Here is a 15505-nt window from a genome sequence, read left to right on the forward strand (position 1 = left end):
GCCTGGCTAATTTTTAAATTTTTTTTGTAGAGACAGGTTCTCACTAGGTTGCCCAGGCTGGTCTCAAACTCCTGGGTTCAAATGAGCCTCCTGCCTCGGCCTCCCAAAGTGTTGGGATTATAGGCATGAGCCACCCAACCCCTTTTTGGTTTTTCTTTTTGAATGAGAGTTCTCCAGTGGTCAGTGGGCTTGGGGGCTGGGAGGACGTGGGGCCTGGAGAGGATGTGGGTTTGGGGGGAGACCAGTGCTCCTCATGCTTTCACGGGCATGTGGAGTGCACATTTGTCTCGGCGGGTCTGGGGCCTGGGACTCTGCATTTCCTACAGAGGGGGCATCGGAACACACTGAGTAGCCAGAGGCTAGTGGGCCTTGGAAGGTCCTTTCCGGCCCTCAGTGTGCGAGTCCGTGTTCCCTCTCCCATCTCCCTAAGCTTGACTCTGAAGAGCCACCCTGCCCCAGCCACCCAGACTCAGTGACAGTGGTTGCTGGTGGCATGGTGTCAGGCCAAAGGCATGGGCAGTTTGCAGAGTGGCAGGAGGCTGTTTCCTCCCCTGCCTTCTGTTGGTGCAGGACCTTTGTTTGACGTGCCGGATACACCCCCATCCTGGGTTGATGTGTTCACACTCAGCTGAGTCAAACAGGATGTGGCTGGGGAGGCGGTTGTCACCGAGCCATCTAAATCTCGGTGATAGCTGGTGCTGGATGCACAGGGACATGGTCCTGGCTCTGGGGGACAGGTAGGGGGATGTCCATGGGGATGTACAAGAACATTCTCCTCCAGGGGCAGACACAGTTTAGCCCCTAAATTGTGCCAGAGACTGTGCCGGGAGCCAGGCCCAGGGACACAACCTGCGGGCTCTGCTTTCTGGAGCTCACCGAGCCGTGAGCAGGATGGCTGGGACACAAGGAGTGCCCAGGGAGCTTCCCCAGCAGTGGAAGTACAATTTCATCAGGCCAGGAAGGGGAGAGAAAGGCAGACCACGTGGAGGCAGCAGCGTTCAGAGCTGCCAGGAACCTGGCGCTCTGGGGGGACGGTGGCTTTCTCCATGGAATAGGATGTACACGTTGGATCCGGGGCATGGGAGAAAACCATCAGCATCCCAGACCCGGCCGCCCGCGGACAGGGACCTGTGCAGGTGGGAGTCCAGCTCACGTGGAGAGGTCCATGGGCTGGGCTGACAGTCCTGAGGGCCTAAGCAAGTCCGAGTGGAGGAAATGCAGGGACAGACGAGGGCAGGGCCTTCCCGATGGAGGAGTGCTCTTGAAATCCGATGGGAGTGGCTTCTCGGGGGGCCCAGGCCTGAGCCCCACTAGTTCTTCCTCCGAGGCACCACCTGCTTGCTTCTCCGTCCTCCCTCTCTGTGTCACGACCGTTCTGGACAAGGATCCAGTTCTCTCCAACTCAGCTTCCTGCCCATCTTTCCTGCAGGCCCATCCCCTTCTGCCCCTCCATGTGGGGCTGGGCTGGGAGTTCCCTGAGCCCCGAGATGCACAGCTCTGACCAATCTCTGCGGCCCCTCTGTCCCCCGAGGACCAGGGATCCAGCTGGCACCATGGGGAAAGGAATCATGGAGGGAGTTCCGTGCCCTCTGAGCAGACGCCCAGCCCCTTGGCTTCTGCCTGCGGGAGGGTGTCTGTGCTGTGGTTTGTCTCCACCCCAGAGCTGTGGGCGCAGGGCAGGGTCTCCTGGGGCCCCAGCTGAATTGCTCCCAGACTGACTTCCCCAAAGCACAGCACTGCTGAGATCTCTTCCCGTCCTGAGCCTTCTCTGCTCACTCACCATAGGCCCCTCCACGGTTGATTCACTCTCCTGCTCAGCTCACACCTCTCTGCTTCCCAGCTTCTCCTGCTTTGGTCTTCCCTTGGTCTCCCACACCTTTCCTCACAACCCCTTTGCCCTGACCTCCTGAACCCTGACCTCTGCTTCTCTTTACATCACTGCCTTGGTGAACTCCTATGCATCCCTCAAAACCCGGTCCAAATACCTCGTGTTTGGCTTGGGATATAAATGATTTGTGTATAAACTTTCTTTCCTCTGCTAGACTTTTTTTTTTTTTAATGTGAAAGTAGTTTTTCAGATCATAAAAAGTAATCGAGTACCCTTTCTTTAAAATGCAGGAAGTACAGAAATGAGAAAGAACCTAAAATTCACCTGTAAGCCAGCGATATCCATGCTTGAGGTTTTGCTGTATAGTCTTCAAAATTCCTTTCATGCCCCCACTAGATTCTGAGGGTAGGGCTGTTGTCTTTCTTTTTTTGTTTTTTTTGTTTTTGTTTTTTGTTTTTTGTTTTTTGAGATGGAGTCTCGCTCTATCGCCCAGGCTGGAGTGCAGTGGCATGATCTCAGCTTACTGCAACCTCTGCCCTGGTCCCAGGTTCAAGCGATTCTTCTGCCTCAGCCTCCCGAGTAGCTGGGCCTATAGGCGTGGGCTACCACGCCCAGCTAACTTTTGTATTTTTAGTAGAGACAGGGTTTCACCATATAGGCCAGGCTGGTCTCGAACTCCTGACCTCGTGACCCACCCACCTCAGCTTCCCTGACCTCCCAAAGTGCTGGGATCACGCCACCATGCCCAGCCTGTCTTGGTTTTTATAAAGAATCCCATAAGGGGCCAGGTGCAGTGGCTCATGCCTGTAAATCCAGCACTTTGGGAGGCCGAAGCAGGCAGATTGCTTGAGCCCAGGAGTTTGGGACTAGCCTGGGCAACATAGAGAAACCCTGTCTTTATAAAAAATACAAAAAATTAGCCAGGCATGATAGCATGCGCTTGTAGTCCCAGCTACCGGGGAGGTTGAGGTGGGAGGACCACCTAAGCATGGGAGGTTGAGGCTGCGGTGAGCTGAGATTGTGCCACTGCACTCCAGCCTAGGAGACAGAGTGAGACCCTGTCTCAAAAAAAAAAAAAAAAAAAAAAAAAAAAAAAAAAAAAAATCCCATAAGATACCAAGTAAATGACTTGGACATAATAGGTGTGCCATGAAATTATGCTGAAGGAGTGAGCCACTGGTGGTGAGTTGGGACGGCTTTTTTGTGGTTCTTGTAGGCAGATGTAGTGACCCCCATGGGTCGTCCCTAGAGACCAAGCAGAAACTTTCCTGGTCAACTTTACCCCCAGGACACCTGGTCTCTCCTCTGGAGGTTGTGCTGGAGGGCTCAGTGGGTGGGTGTTGGCTTCAGTGTGGGGGTTCTGGAAGGAGTCAGCATTTCAGGAGGGAGTGTGGGCACCTAGATGGTTGAAGGGGAGGGAGAGGAAGAGAGGGGCTGCAGAGGGCAGAGGCATCCCTGCCTGCTTCTCCGCCCCAGGGCCTGGTGAAGTCTGAGCTTTATGCTGGTGGGGTGGATTCTCGGTTTCCGAGGCTCTGACCCTGCCCCTGGACTTGGCACCCTCCTTGCTGTCCTCCCACAGAAGGGCGCTCATCCTTTGGGGTCATCCCTGGTCCTCTCAGGCTCTGGGTGGGGACGGCCTTGCCTCCTCTCCTGGATCCCTGCTCTTTTCCTGCCCCCCAACATGGGTGCCTCTGGGTGGAGTGGGGTGGGGCTGGGCTGCAGCACCCAGTACTGAGCCTGCAAGGGCTGGCTGCTGGCTCAGAGCCCCCCCCACCAGAGTTACCCCCCTCCGGCTCCTCAGCCACACCAGCCAAGTTTCTCCAGAGCTGCCTTATAAGGTGGGTGCTCAGCGCTTGTTCATGGGTCTGGTTCTCTGCCTTCTTGGGATGCTCACTGGGGGCAAGAGGGAGGCCAGGCCCAGTGCCCAGCTCAGTTCTGGGCATGTCCCAGCTCTGCCCCATGAGTCAACTGGTTCTGAACTATCATTCCACCCCTCCCAGCCTCAATTTCTTGATCTGTCAAAGAGGCATCTGCAGAGGTGGCTGGGGGCTGAGCTCTCATGTATCCACCCACCCCAAGAACCAAGAAGGGAGTCCACAGTGGTTCTGGGGCCACTTGTGACCATGGGTGTGAAATTGGGGCGGGGTAGACATGGCAGCATGTCTCAGTAGTTTTCCTGTGACCCAGAGGGTCTGGAAATCTTTGTCATGTGGGTGGAGCGTTGAGGGAGCAGGGGGTCAGGCCCCCCCGAGCTGATGATGGTGGGTGTGGCTCTTCGCATACTTGGTCCGCACTGGGCCCTGTGTTCCAGGGACAGAACAGGGAGGAATCTCAGCTCAGACAGCAGGGCTGCCAGTACAGCGTTGAGTATAGGGTTAATCAAAGCACAGGGCTCCCTGGAACCACCCAACACAGAGCAGTGAAGAGGTGGCTTTGGGGAAAGTGGGGTCAGAGCTGAGCCTGAGTGGGGGGTGGGGAGGGTGGGCATCAGCCTGCAAGGGAGGGACACCTACTGGGCCCCAGAAGTTCCTGGTGGGGATCAGGGACTGTGAAGTCGGGGAGAGGGTGACCACTGTGATTTAGGGAGGAAGGGCCCCATAGACAGCCCAGCTTCTGGCCCCGTGTTTACGGGACACCCCACATAGGCTCTGAGCCTATCCCTGGACTGTGGACTCCCTGAGGCAGGGTGTGCAGGTTCGTCCAGTACCAGGTGTAAGGCAGGGGGCCTTGGTAAGCGTCGAGGGACTCACTGGTGTCTGATGAAGCAGTGAGTTTGGATCGTGTCATGCCTCGGGTCCTGAGCCTGCAGGATTTTTCTGTGGGGCTGCGTGCTTCTGCTTCTGGAGGTGTCCAGAAGGCACTGACGTTCCTGCCGGGATGCCTTACTCGGAAGGTCCCGCTGTTCCCACCTCCTCCCATTTTCCTGAGCTGCTTCCAGAGGGCACCCAGGTCCCCTTTTACTTTGGGATTGGGTCTCTTTCTCTTTCCCCTTCTAAGAACAAGTACCCTCCTTCTCCGAGCTGTCCCTGGAGCCTCTCAGACCTAGGTCTAGAGTGGTAAGTCCCGCATGTGCTGGGGGAACAGGAGGATCAATGCGGGAGGATTGGCCAGGCCCGGTGTGTCTCCTTCGTGGTGGGACGGGGTGGGGCCAGAGAACAGAGCCTGGCTCCAGAGCCCAGGAAGAGAACCCCTCCCCTCGCCGGCCTGCCAAGCACCGTGCAGTGGTGGGAGGAAAGGAGGGCTGGTCCGGGAATGCAGCGGGTGCCGAGCAGCTGTGGAATACCTTAAATAGAGCGCACAGCTGCGGGGAAGGGTGGGGCCAGGAGGCAGGCGCTGGGGGCGGTTTCTCTGCTCCGCCCCCTGCAGCTCTGTGGCCCTGACCACCCAGCCTGGCCCCAGGATGGAGCCCCGGCCCCCAGACACATGGCACTGGGTGAGGCTGCCTCTCAGCACTTGTCCCAGGAAGTCAGAGCAGCTGCCAGAAGAGAGAGGAGCTGTGTCTGTACCCGCAGCCTCCCAGGCCCGGGACAGCTGCTGGGATTGAGGGTCTGCACAATGGCGAGCCTGTCCGGAGGGGCGCGCCGCGGCCAGACAGCCATGCTCTGTGCGGTGTGGACAGAGGGCACATTCAACCCTGGAGGAGCGCACTCAGACTCCCTGCCTCGGGGCCCAAAGTGTGGGCAGCCCCTAACCAGACCCTGGATTCCAGCAGACAGCCTGGGAGGATGCCATGTGGTCCACCCTGACACACTGTGTCACCTGGGACCTCATTTCTGAGAGCTGCAGGGAGGCGCTTCCTCAGTTGGACTCCACTTCCTCTCCGGGGTTTTCTGTGGGTGTTATAAGTGACTCTGTCTCCTTCAGTCCAAGGGGGCTCCTGGGGTCTGGGCTGTAACTGACAGGCTAGAGTAGCCCATGGCCAGGGCTGAGCTTCCTTCCCGTTCTCTCTGAACACTGGGCCCAGGAAGGGGTTAAAGTGGAGATGCTTTAATTAAAGTTGAGGGAGGCATGGAGCTCCCCTGACCCTGTCCCCCCATCCCACTGCTGCTACTGGGTGTACCCTGTGGAGCCCCAGGACTCTTAAGGAACCCAGAGTGGAGATTCCCAGTCTCATCCAGTGCAGGTGAGGGGGAAAGTGATTTGTCCACAGTTACATGGCTACCATCAGCACACCTGGGTCAAGCTCGATTCCACTCCACGGCCCCTGTCTGAAACCTGGAACTGGAAATGGCCCTGGAAATCACTGATTCCATCTGCCGCCTTCCAAAATGGCCTGCAGAGGTTACGATGTCGACTCCTGTAATGCCTTGCCCACTCGTGTGTGGGGAAATGGCGGAGGAGCGCCGGCTTTGCCCTCACACTGCCTGGGCTGCCGCCCCTGCCCTGCCTAGTGGCTTTCCTCTCTGGTCCGTTTTCTCATTGTGGAAGTGGGCACAATTCTTCCTGTGCAGCGTGGTTAGAGTGGACAGTGATGATTCATGAAGCAGGGTGGAGCGCCTGGGGGATTCGTGTTAAACAAGCACATAAACAAAAGCCAACACAACCCTTACTTAATCAGCAGGCAGGCCTTGTCTGAAGCCCCCGGGCAGCACCTCATGCCATCCCTAGGTTCCAGGCCGGTGGTGTCGCCCCGTGTCTCTCTCACCCGCAAGCTGGTGTTTAGAAGCCCTGCTCTGTGTTCTGGCTCCCATTCTCCCTGTGACCTTTCCCTTTCTTCATCCTAAAAAGCAATGCACGACGGGGTGTGGTGGTGGGCGCCTGTAGTCCCAGCTGCTTGGGAGGCTGAGGCAGGAGAATCACTTGAACCCAGGAGGCGGAGGTTGCAGTGAGCTGAGATTGTGCCAGTGCAGTCCAGCCTGGGTGACAGAACAAGATTCCCATCTGGGGAAAAAAAAAAAAAAAAAGCGATGCCCAGTCATTCTTAGATAGAAAATGAAGATCATGTGAAATTTGGAAAGAAGTTTTTCTCTCCCATTCCCCAACTCTCTCCCAAGGGGTGGCCATGTTGACAGCTGGGTGTGGCATTCTCCTGAATTTTATTCCTGCAGAGTCATTCAGGGCTTGTGTAAAAAAAGTCAATGTGTAAATATAGACTTTTCAAGAACACAAAGGAAATCAGACTTCTGCTACCAGCTTTTATTTTTTCCATTTAACAACACTGTTGCCACTTGTAGATGTAGCACGTTCCTTTTTCTTTTTCTTCTTTTTTTTTTTTTTGACAGAGCGTGGCCCAGGCTGGAGTGCGGTGGTGCGATCTCAGCTCGCTGTGGCTCACTGTAACCTCCACCTTTCGCCTTCCGCTTTCAAGCGATTCTCCTGCCTCAGCCTCCCAAGTAGCTGAAATCACAGGTGCTTGCCACCACACCTGGCTAATTTTTGTATTTTTAGTAGAGACGGGGTTTCACCATGTTGGCCAGGCTGCTCTTGAACTCCTGACCTTGAGCTCCGCCCAACTCGGCCTCCCAAAGTAGCACGTTCCTTTTAATGGTTGTGTCATCAGCTGTCCCATGGCCCTGCCAGGCTTGTCCAGCTTCCCACTGTGATTGAGAGGCTGCAACAGATGTTCTCGCACTTGTACATGTGCACACATGACTGAAGGATGAGCCCTTAGTGAATTTCTGTGTCAAGGATGTGTGCATTTAAGTTTTGATCTGCCGGGCACAGTGGCTCACACCTGTAATCCCAGCACTTTGGGAGGCCAAGGCGGGCTGATCACTTGAGGTCAGGAGTTCAAGACCAGCCTGGCCAACATGGTGAAACCCCATCTCTACTAAAAATACAAAAATTAGCTGGGCATGGTGGCTTGTGCCTGTAGTCCCAGCTACTCAGGAGGCTAAGGCAGGAGACTTGCTTGAACCCAGGAGGCAGAGGTTGCAGTGAGCCAAGATCGCGCCATTGCACTCCAGCCTGGGTGACAGAGTGAGACTCTCTATCAAAAAAAAAAAAAAAAAAAAAATTGATCCTTGTTCCTGAATTGGCCCCTAAAGTGGTTACTAGAATTTTTTAGGACCCCTCCCCTCGCCGACCTGCTCAGCTGTCTGCTGGGCCCTGTGCAGTGATGGTCCAGCAGGGAGGTCCTATGCCCCTTACCCCTGGCTGAGGGCCAAATGCTCTCCAATTGGTGTTTTATTTTGTGCATCTCGGTCAAGCGAGAGGGATTATCTCTTCGTATGTTATAGGCCAGGGCCCTGTGTTCTCTTTTCATTTGGATGGTGTATCCTTTCCTTGTTGAAATTTTTTAAAAAGAGTTCTTTGTAAGCCAGGCGTGATGGCTAACACCTATAATCACAGCACTTTGGGAGGCTGAAGTGGGCGGATTGCTTGAGCTTAGGAGTTCGAGACCAGCCTAGGCAACATGGCAAAACCACATCTCTGCAAAAATTAGCTGGGTGAGGTGGTGCGCCTGTAGTCCCGGCTACTCGGGAGGCTGACGTGGGAGGATCATTTGAGTCTGGGAGTTTGAGGCTGCTGTGAGCTGTGGTCATACCACTGCGCTCCAGCCTGGGTGACAGAGTGAGATCCTGTCTAAAAAAAAAAAAGAGTTATTTGTACACCTTTATCACAGCAGGTACGAGTATCTTGTCCCCAGCTGCCTACTTTTGATTTCATTTCTCGGATGTTCTTCTACACAGAACATTTTAATCCTGATATTGTCAAGTCTCTGCTTTCCCTTTTAGCTTTTGGAATTCACGTCCTGTTTAGAGGTCTCCTAAGTTCTGAAATTATAGGAAAGAATTTCACCCACGTTTTCTTCTAGTACTTCTGTGGTTTCATTTTTACATGTTGAAATCATGAATCCATTGGAATGTATTTTGGTTTCAGCAGCGAGGTAGGGGTAGATGGTATTGCTTGGATACACAGCAGCGAGCTTGGTCTGGAGCGGGTGGGGCGTGTGTGTGTGTGTGTGTGTGCTATTTTTATCAGTTTTGGTGTCTGCATTGTGCTGGCTTAGCAAAAACAATTTGGATGCATTTCTTTTCCCCTCTGCGTTCTGGAACATTTTAAGCAGCAACATAATAATCTCTTTGTTAAAACTTTTCAAGAATTCACTCCTGAAACCATCTGAGCCTGATACTTTTGGGGGAGTCTAGCACTTTAAAAACTTAAATTTTTTCCATGGGTCTGTGAGTTTGGGAGTTTTTCTTTCTTCTTAAAATTCATTACTTTTTTTTTCCTAGAAAAGTGTCTTTTAGCTTATTTAAAATCCGTCAGCTTATTCCGAGGGGGTTGCTTTAGCTCACTTAGTGAGGACAGTGTGCAGCGCGGTGATTGACATGATTGATCAGCAGAGCACGATCAATCAGTCGGTGTGCAAACATGACTGACTGTGGCCAGCATCCTGGGATGCTCCATGTTGAGGCACATGTGTGCAGTGCAGGGTGATGTGTATTCTGAGAGGGGATGAAGCCACAGGACCCCTGCACCCTTAGGAGAGAGCCCCCCTCCCCAAGGCTGCAGTCTTGAGTAGGTAGTGACAGGAGACTGGGTCTGGGGGGCTGAGTGGTCCCAGCAGGCCAAGGGCTTCAGGAATTATGAGAAGTTTGGAGTTGCCCAGAGAGCAGCTTTCAAAACCAGTCTGGACTGCAGCCTCCAGAAAGACATGCGATTGACACCACGAACCAGGACACACCTATATATGGGGTGGGGGTGGGGTGTATTAATGAAACCAAATTTCCGTGATGGAATTCTTACCTTTACCATGCGTGTGCTACAATCAGTATTTTCTTTTTTTTTTTTTTTCCTCTCTCTCTCTCTTTTTTCTTTTTGTTAGTTTGTTTTGGAGAGAGGGAAGGCTTTTTTTTCATTTTTTTTAAACAGCTTCATTGAGATTCAAGTAAGCTACTATACAATCCACCAATTTATTTATTTATTTATTTTTTTGAGATGGAGTTTCACTCTTGTTGCCTAGGCTGGAGTGCAATGGCGCCATCTCAGCTCACCGCAACCTCCGCCTCCTGGGTTCAAGCAATTCTCCTGCCTCAGCCTCCCGAGTAGCTGAGATTACAGACATGTACCACTACGCCCGGCTAATTTTGTATTTTTAGTAGAGACGGGGTTTCTCCATGTTGAGGCTGGTCTCGAACTCCTGACCTCAGGTGATCCACCCGCCTCAGCCTCCCAAAGTGCTGGGATTACAGGCGTGAGTCACCATGTGGCCCAATCCACCCATTTAAAGTGCACAATTCCATGGTTTTCAGTCTATTCAGAGAGTAGTGCAACCATCGTCACCACAACCAATTTTAGAAAATTGAAAATTTGAGAAATTTAGAAAATTTTTTTCTTAAGAAGAAACCCCGTAGCCTTTAGCTATCAATCCTGCCCTCCTCCTCCATATTTCCTTTCTATCTGTGTGGATTATTATTATTATTATTTTTTTTTTGAGGTAGGGTCTCACTCTGTCACCCAGGCTGGGGTGCAGTGGCTCAATCTCTGCTCACTGCAACCTCCACCTCCCAGGCTCAAGCCATCCTCCCACCATGGCCTCCCGAGTAGCTGAGACTACAGGCCTGTGCCACCATGCCCGGCTAATTTTTGTATTTTTTGTAGAGATGGGGTTTCACCATGTTGCCCAGGCTGGTCTCGAACTCCTGGGCTCAAGTGATCCTCCTGCCTTGGCCTCCCAAAGTTCTGGAATTACAGGCATGAGCTACTGCGCCTGGCCGATTCTAGACATTTCTTGTACAGAGAATTGCACGTTTGGCCTTTGTGTCTGGCTTCTCCACTTGGTGTCATGTTTCCAAGGTCCATCCACATTGTAGCAGGTGCCAGTGCGTCCCTGAGTAATATTCCACCATGGCATGGACCATTCCATTGTGGACAGGCATGTTGCCTTCATCAGCTGAGGGACATTGGGTTGCTGCCACCGCTGGTGAGTGTATTCTTTTCAAATTAAAAAAAAAATGCTGGTCACCACCCACTAGATCATTTTCTTGGCCCACAGGGTGGGACAAGCCGGCCTGGGTGAAGGCCAGGAGGTGGCCAGGTGGAGGCGGCTGGAGCGGCCCTGGGTTGCCTCTGGGCGCAGCAGGCAGAGGTGCAATGGCAGAGTCTGAGCAGGTTCCCTGGGCGGATCTCCATGCCGGTAATGTTTGTTTATTCAAGAAGTCTCGGCCAGGCGTGGTGCCTCACACCTGTAATCCCAGCACTTTGGGAGGTGGAGGCAGGCAGATCACCTGAGGTCAGGCGTTCGAGACCAGCCTGGCCAACATGGCAAAACCCCGTCTCTACTAAAAATATAAAAATTAGCTGGGTGTGGTGGTGTGTACCTGTAGTCCCAGCTACTCTGTAGGCTGAGGCAGGAGAATCTGCTTGATTCCAGGAGGCAGAGCTTGAACCTAGGAGGTGGAGGTTGCAGTGAGCCAAAATTGCACCACTGCACTCCAGCCTGGGTGACAGAGTGAGACTATGTCTCAAAAAAAGAAAAAAGAAAAAAAGAAATCTCCAGTGCTGCCCTGTGCCCAGCACCGAAGCCGAGGGAAGGCAGCATTAGTATGAGCTCCCAGCCCACCGGGCTCCTGTCTGGAGCTGACGTGCGACCAAGGCACACGAGGGAAGCATGGTGAGGTGGATGGTGCGGAGGCGTAAGGAGCAAAATAAGGCAGGTGCAGTGGCTCAGTGGCTCCTGGTGGCTGCGAGGAGCGTGGGCAGGACAGCCCCAGGAGGGCACCTGGAGAGCAGGGCCGGCTGGGGCAAGGTGTGTCAGGCACTTGTCAGGAGCAAAATGTAAGGGGACACCAAAGAGCTCAGGAATCAACACAGATAGTATTTAATGCAGTATTTTTCAATATTGAAATGATGCATAGTAACCTCTATGATGAACAAATGTTGGAATTTTAAATTAAGACAGGCCCAGCCCTGCACGTGCACAGCCCTGTCAGAGTTTGTTCAGCGTGGAATTTGATTTGTTTAAAATGTTGCTTTAAAATATTGTTTGATTCCTGGATTTTTTGGCACTCCCTTAACTTTTGCACCTGGATGAAGGCCTCACCCTAATCCCAGCTGGAGAGGGTCAAGGGCTAGTGAATTTGGCTTTGGACCTGCAGAGCTTGTGGTACCTGGGAGGTGGGGCCAGGAACAGGAAGGAGCTGGTGAGAACGGCACCCGGTATGGGACGGGGCCAGATCAGAGCAGCACTGTGGCCCTTTCCAACCCATGGTTTTGCTGCTGGATGCTTGGCATCGGTGCTGAGCCCCCGGCCCTCTGAACGGGGTGTGATGAATAACGCGGCCGGGGAGCTCTTGGGCCCCTCCCTGAAGCAGCAGTGAAGCCAGGGACATGCCGCCAGCAGGCAGGGAGAGGGACGTCTGGTCTGTGCCTGGAGCCAGCTGCCCCATGGAGGAGCTGGGTGAGGATGCGGTGGGAGGAAGACCTTCCCAGTCCTGCATCCTCCGAAGCATAACTGAGTGCTTGCGTGGCTTGGGGGTCACTCTGGTCCGAGGACAGTCTTGCTTTGCTTAGCCAGGCTTTGAAGAGCCACCGGGATACGGACAGCAGCCCTGCTGGGTGGCAGGTTGTCCACCCTCGCCCACTCCACGCTGGAACTGGATGCAGAGCACCTGGATGGCCAGTCCCAGAGTGTCTCTGACACTCCCAGTCACCTCATCCCTTAGACCAGGATAAGATGTGGGACCCCAACCTTGAGCCTCCCATGGGCTCCATTCCATGTGCTCCCATAAGCCACTGGGCCCACCTCCTGGCTCCAGGGCTGTCTGGCCATTTGCCATCTTGATTTCCTCATCTGTACAATGAAAATAATAGTCCCAGCCTTCTTGAGGAGTTACAAGATGCCTTTCATGTGAAAAACTGGGATTTGGTACCAGACTATCTGGATTTGAATTTTGGCCCTACCCCTCCTAACCTGTGGCTTTGGGCCAGTCTGGCCTCCCTGTCCTCAGTTTCCCCATTTATAGAGCCATCTCATTGAGTTGCTGGGAGGATGAACATAAGGAAGTGTACTCATGTGCCCAGAGCATTGTGATTTTACTTATTATTACCAAACCAGGCACACAATAAGTGCCTAATAGATGCTCAGTGTCATTTCACGGATTCTGTGTGCCTTGTGTGTCTCCAGCAGCCAAGCTGTCGAGGTGGGGAAGCTCTTGACGAGTTGCAGGAGGTAATTAGAAAGAGGAGGCAGCAGGTGCAAGGGTTTGGGTGACACCTGTGGACAGAGAGAGGCCGATGGACCCTGGCAGAGGGGAAGGGGGCCCTTGCACATAGAAAATGTTTCCTGCATCCAAGATCCTTGTGACTCTGGAACAGAGGCAGCAGAGGTCTGCAAATTCCAAATCATAAACCCAGAAAGCATAGAACATTCGTAGGGAGGACCAGAAACATCATATATCTTAGTGTGTATAGAATTTTCCACGTAGCCAAACAAAAGCACGTTTCTAAGTGAAGGTGTTGGAGAGTTCCTGAGGACTTTATACCAGACAAGGGCCGGTAAGTGGAAGTTCAATACGCAGGAGCCATTCCTTTTGTTCACAAATGTTTGCCGTCTTTTCTGTCTATATCCGCGTTCATGTGAGGGCACTCATAGGTCCACCGTCCAGCCCCATGCTTTGTTTGCTACCAAAAAATTTCTTAAGAACTCCTCAGCTGCAAATCCTCCTACCGGGGGTTGGGGGTGGGTTCCAGGAACCCAGCCTTGCTCGGGGCTGGGGCCCCTCAGCACCTGCTGCACAGGCGTTGGTCATTAAAGGTCATGTGCCATATCCGTGGGCCCTCGGGGTCTGGTGGCACCTGGGCACACAGTCCAGTGGCGGCCTCCCACCTGCCAGATACCGGGAGTGGGGGCTCCTCATTCCTCTTCCCCAGCGGTAGGGGGAGTGCCCCGAGCTGTCACACATCAGAACCCACCGACTCACACGTTGGGGCTCCTTACAGCCCCTTGACAGCCTCTCAGCCTGAGAGACCATCAAACTGAGTTCCTGGAGAGGGTGGCCGTTGAGGCCTGGACACAGGTGTGGACAGGATAGCCCTGCCTCATCTTGGAGTCCCGCTCTGGTTCAGCCTCTTGTGGGTCTGAAGCTCAGGCTGGGCCAGTCCCTGCCCCTCGGATGGCCGGAAAGGCAGCCCAGCCCCACAGCCTCCTTGTCAGGCTCTGAGAGCCGCCTGGCCTCCAGCTCTGCTCTTTTTTTTTCTTAAGATGGAGCTTTACTCTGTTGCCCAGGCTGGAGTGCAGTGGTGCCATCTTGGCTCACTGCAATCTCCATCTCCTGGGTTCAAGCAATTCTCCTGCCTCAGCCTCCTGAGTAGCTGGGACTACAGGCGCGTGTCACCATGGCCGGCTAGTTTTTGTATTTTTAGCAGAGACCGGTTTTCACCATGTTGGCCAGGCTGGTCTTGAACTCCTGACCTCAAGTGATCTGCCCGCCTCGGCTTCCCAAAGTGCTGGGATAACAGGTGTGAGCTGCCACGCTCGGCCTCCAGCTCTGCCTTGATTTTCTTTCAACGCCGTGAGGATGTCCATGCCTCCTCCTTTCCTCACGGCCCATTGATGTCTCCAGATGCTCTGCAAAGCCACCCTCCCCTCGGGAGCTCCCCAGCTGGTGACGGGGGACCCTTTGGGGATCACTGCCCAGGCAGTCATGTAGGTCTGTGGGCCGTGCTTCCAGGCTGGACCGAGACCCGGTGCATGGGGTGCTTCTGGTCTGAGCTGAGCCCCTGGAAGCCACAGCCGGGAGGCAGCGAGGGATGGCTGTCATGTCCCCTCTCCCCTGTCTCCCAGGGTCCCTGCGGGACAGATTTCCCTGCCTGAGCCTCCCGGTTGCCCATACCCTGGCCTCCCAAAGCCCAGCCTGAAGCCTTAGGCACCCTACAACCTGCTTCCTCTAGCAGCCTGCCCTGTCTCTTCTCTGCCGATGCTCCTGAAACTTTCCTGCCTCTCCTTACCTCTTGGCCAGAGAGAGACTGGAGACCCCGTGGGAACCCCCGAGGGGAGGGAGAAGGCCGCTGTTTGAACGGAGGTGGTCTTTCCCTCTGCCCCTCCCCAGGCGGGTCACACTTGCAGGCCCAGCCTCCTGCTGTGGCAGCGCTTGGGGTGTTGGCTGCCTCCTGGGCATGAGTTGGGAGCTGAGGGAGGCGCTTTCAGGACCGGAGTGGCACCCCAGCTGGAGGAGGAGTAACAGGCCCGTGGTCAGCAGCAGCCGCCGCAGGGACCCCGGCGCTGTTCCTGCGCCCCAGCTGACCCCTCCCGCTTCCCTAGGGTGGGCCGGGGATGGTGGTCTGTTGCCCAGCCCAGGAAGAAGAGGGGCCGTAGTCAGCAGCAGCCACCTCAGGGGACCCCAGCGCTGTACCTGCGACCCAGCTGACCCCTCCCCCTTCCCCAGGGCTGGCTGGGAATGGTGGTCTGTTGCCCAGCCTAGGAGGAAGAGGGGCTGTGGCTTCCACTCTAGAGGTCTCTCTGCCGGTCCCTCCCCCGGTGCTGGTCTAACTGCAGGCCTGCCTTAGGCCGTGGCTCACTGCCGGCACCTGCTGACTTGCTTAGCGGATGCTGATAGGAGAGGGCTGGGATGGGGAAGCAGCAAGTCCCAGTCACAGCGGGCTCGGGTTACAGACGGTTGAGGCACCTCCCGGCCATCCCCAGGAAGCAAGGCCCCACGCAGCCTCCGACTCACCCGCTGCCTGTGTGTATTTCAGGAGGCTGCATCCCCCAAGGCCCCCACCAGGTAACTT

The 15505-nt window shown here is 54.5% G+C and overlaps 1 protein-coding gene across 4 annotated transcripts in view; it reads left to right on the plus strand.

Annotated features, from left to right (window-relative positions):
* The window catches only part of SEPTIN9 (septin 9), a 220269-nt gene that overhangs the window by 123698 nt on the left and 81066 nt on the right, over positions 1-15505 (plus strand). Inside the window, exon 1 of one of the 4 annotated variants that reach the window (XM_055102082.2) lies at positions 15398-15498. The exons of the other annotated variants lie outside the window; for them this stretch is intronic. The gene's annotated coding sequence lies outside the window, so the exon portion shown is untranslated. Of the gene's footprint in view, positions 1-15397; positions 15499-15505 lie in introns of those variants that run through there. 4 annotated transcript variants of the gene reach the window in all.

Source organism: Pan paniscus, chromosome 19 (genome assembly GCF_029289425.2).
Source record: "Pan paniscus chromosome 19, NHGRI_mPanPan1-v2.0_pri, whole genome shotgun sequence".
Classification (NCBI taxonomy): domain Eukaryota; kingdom Metazoa; phylum Chordata; class Mammalia; order Primates; family Hominidae; genus Pan; species Pan paniscus.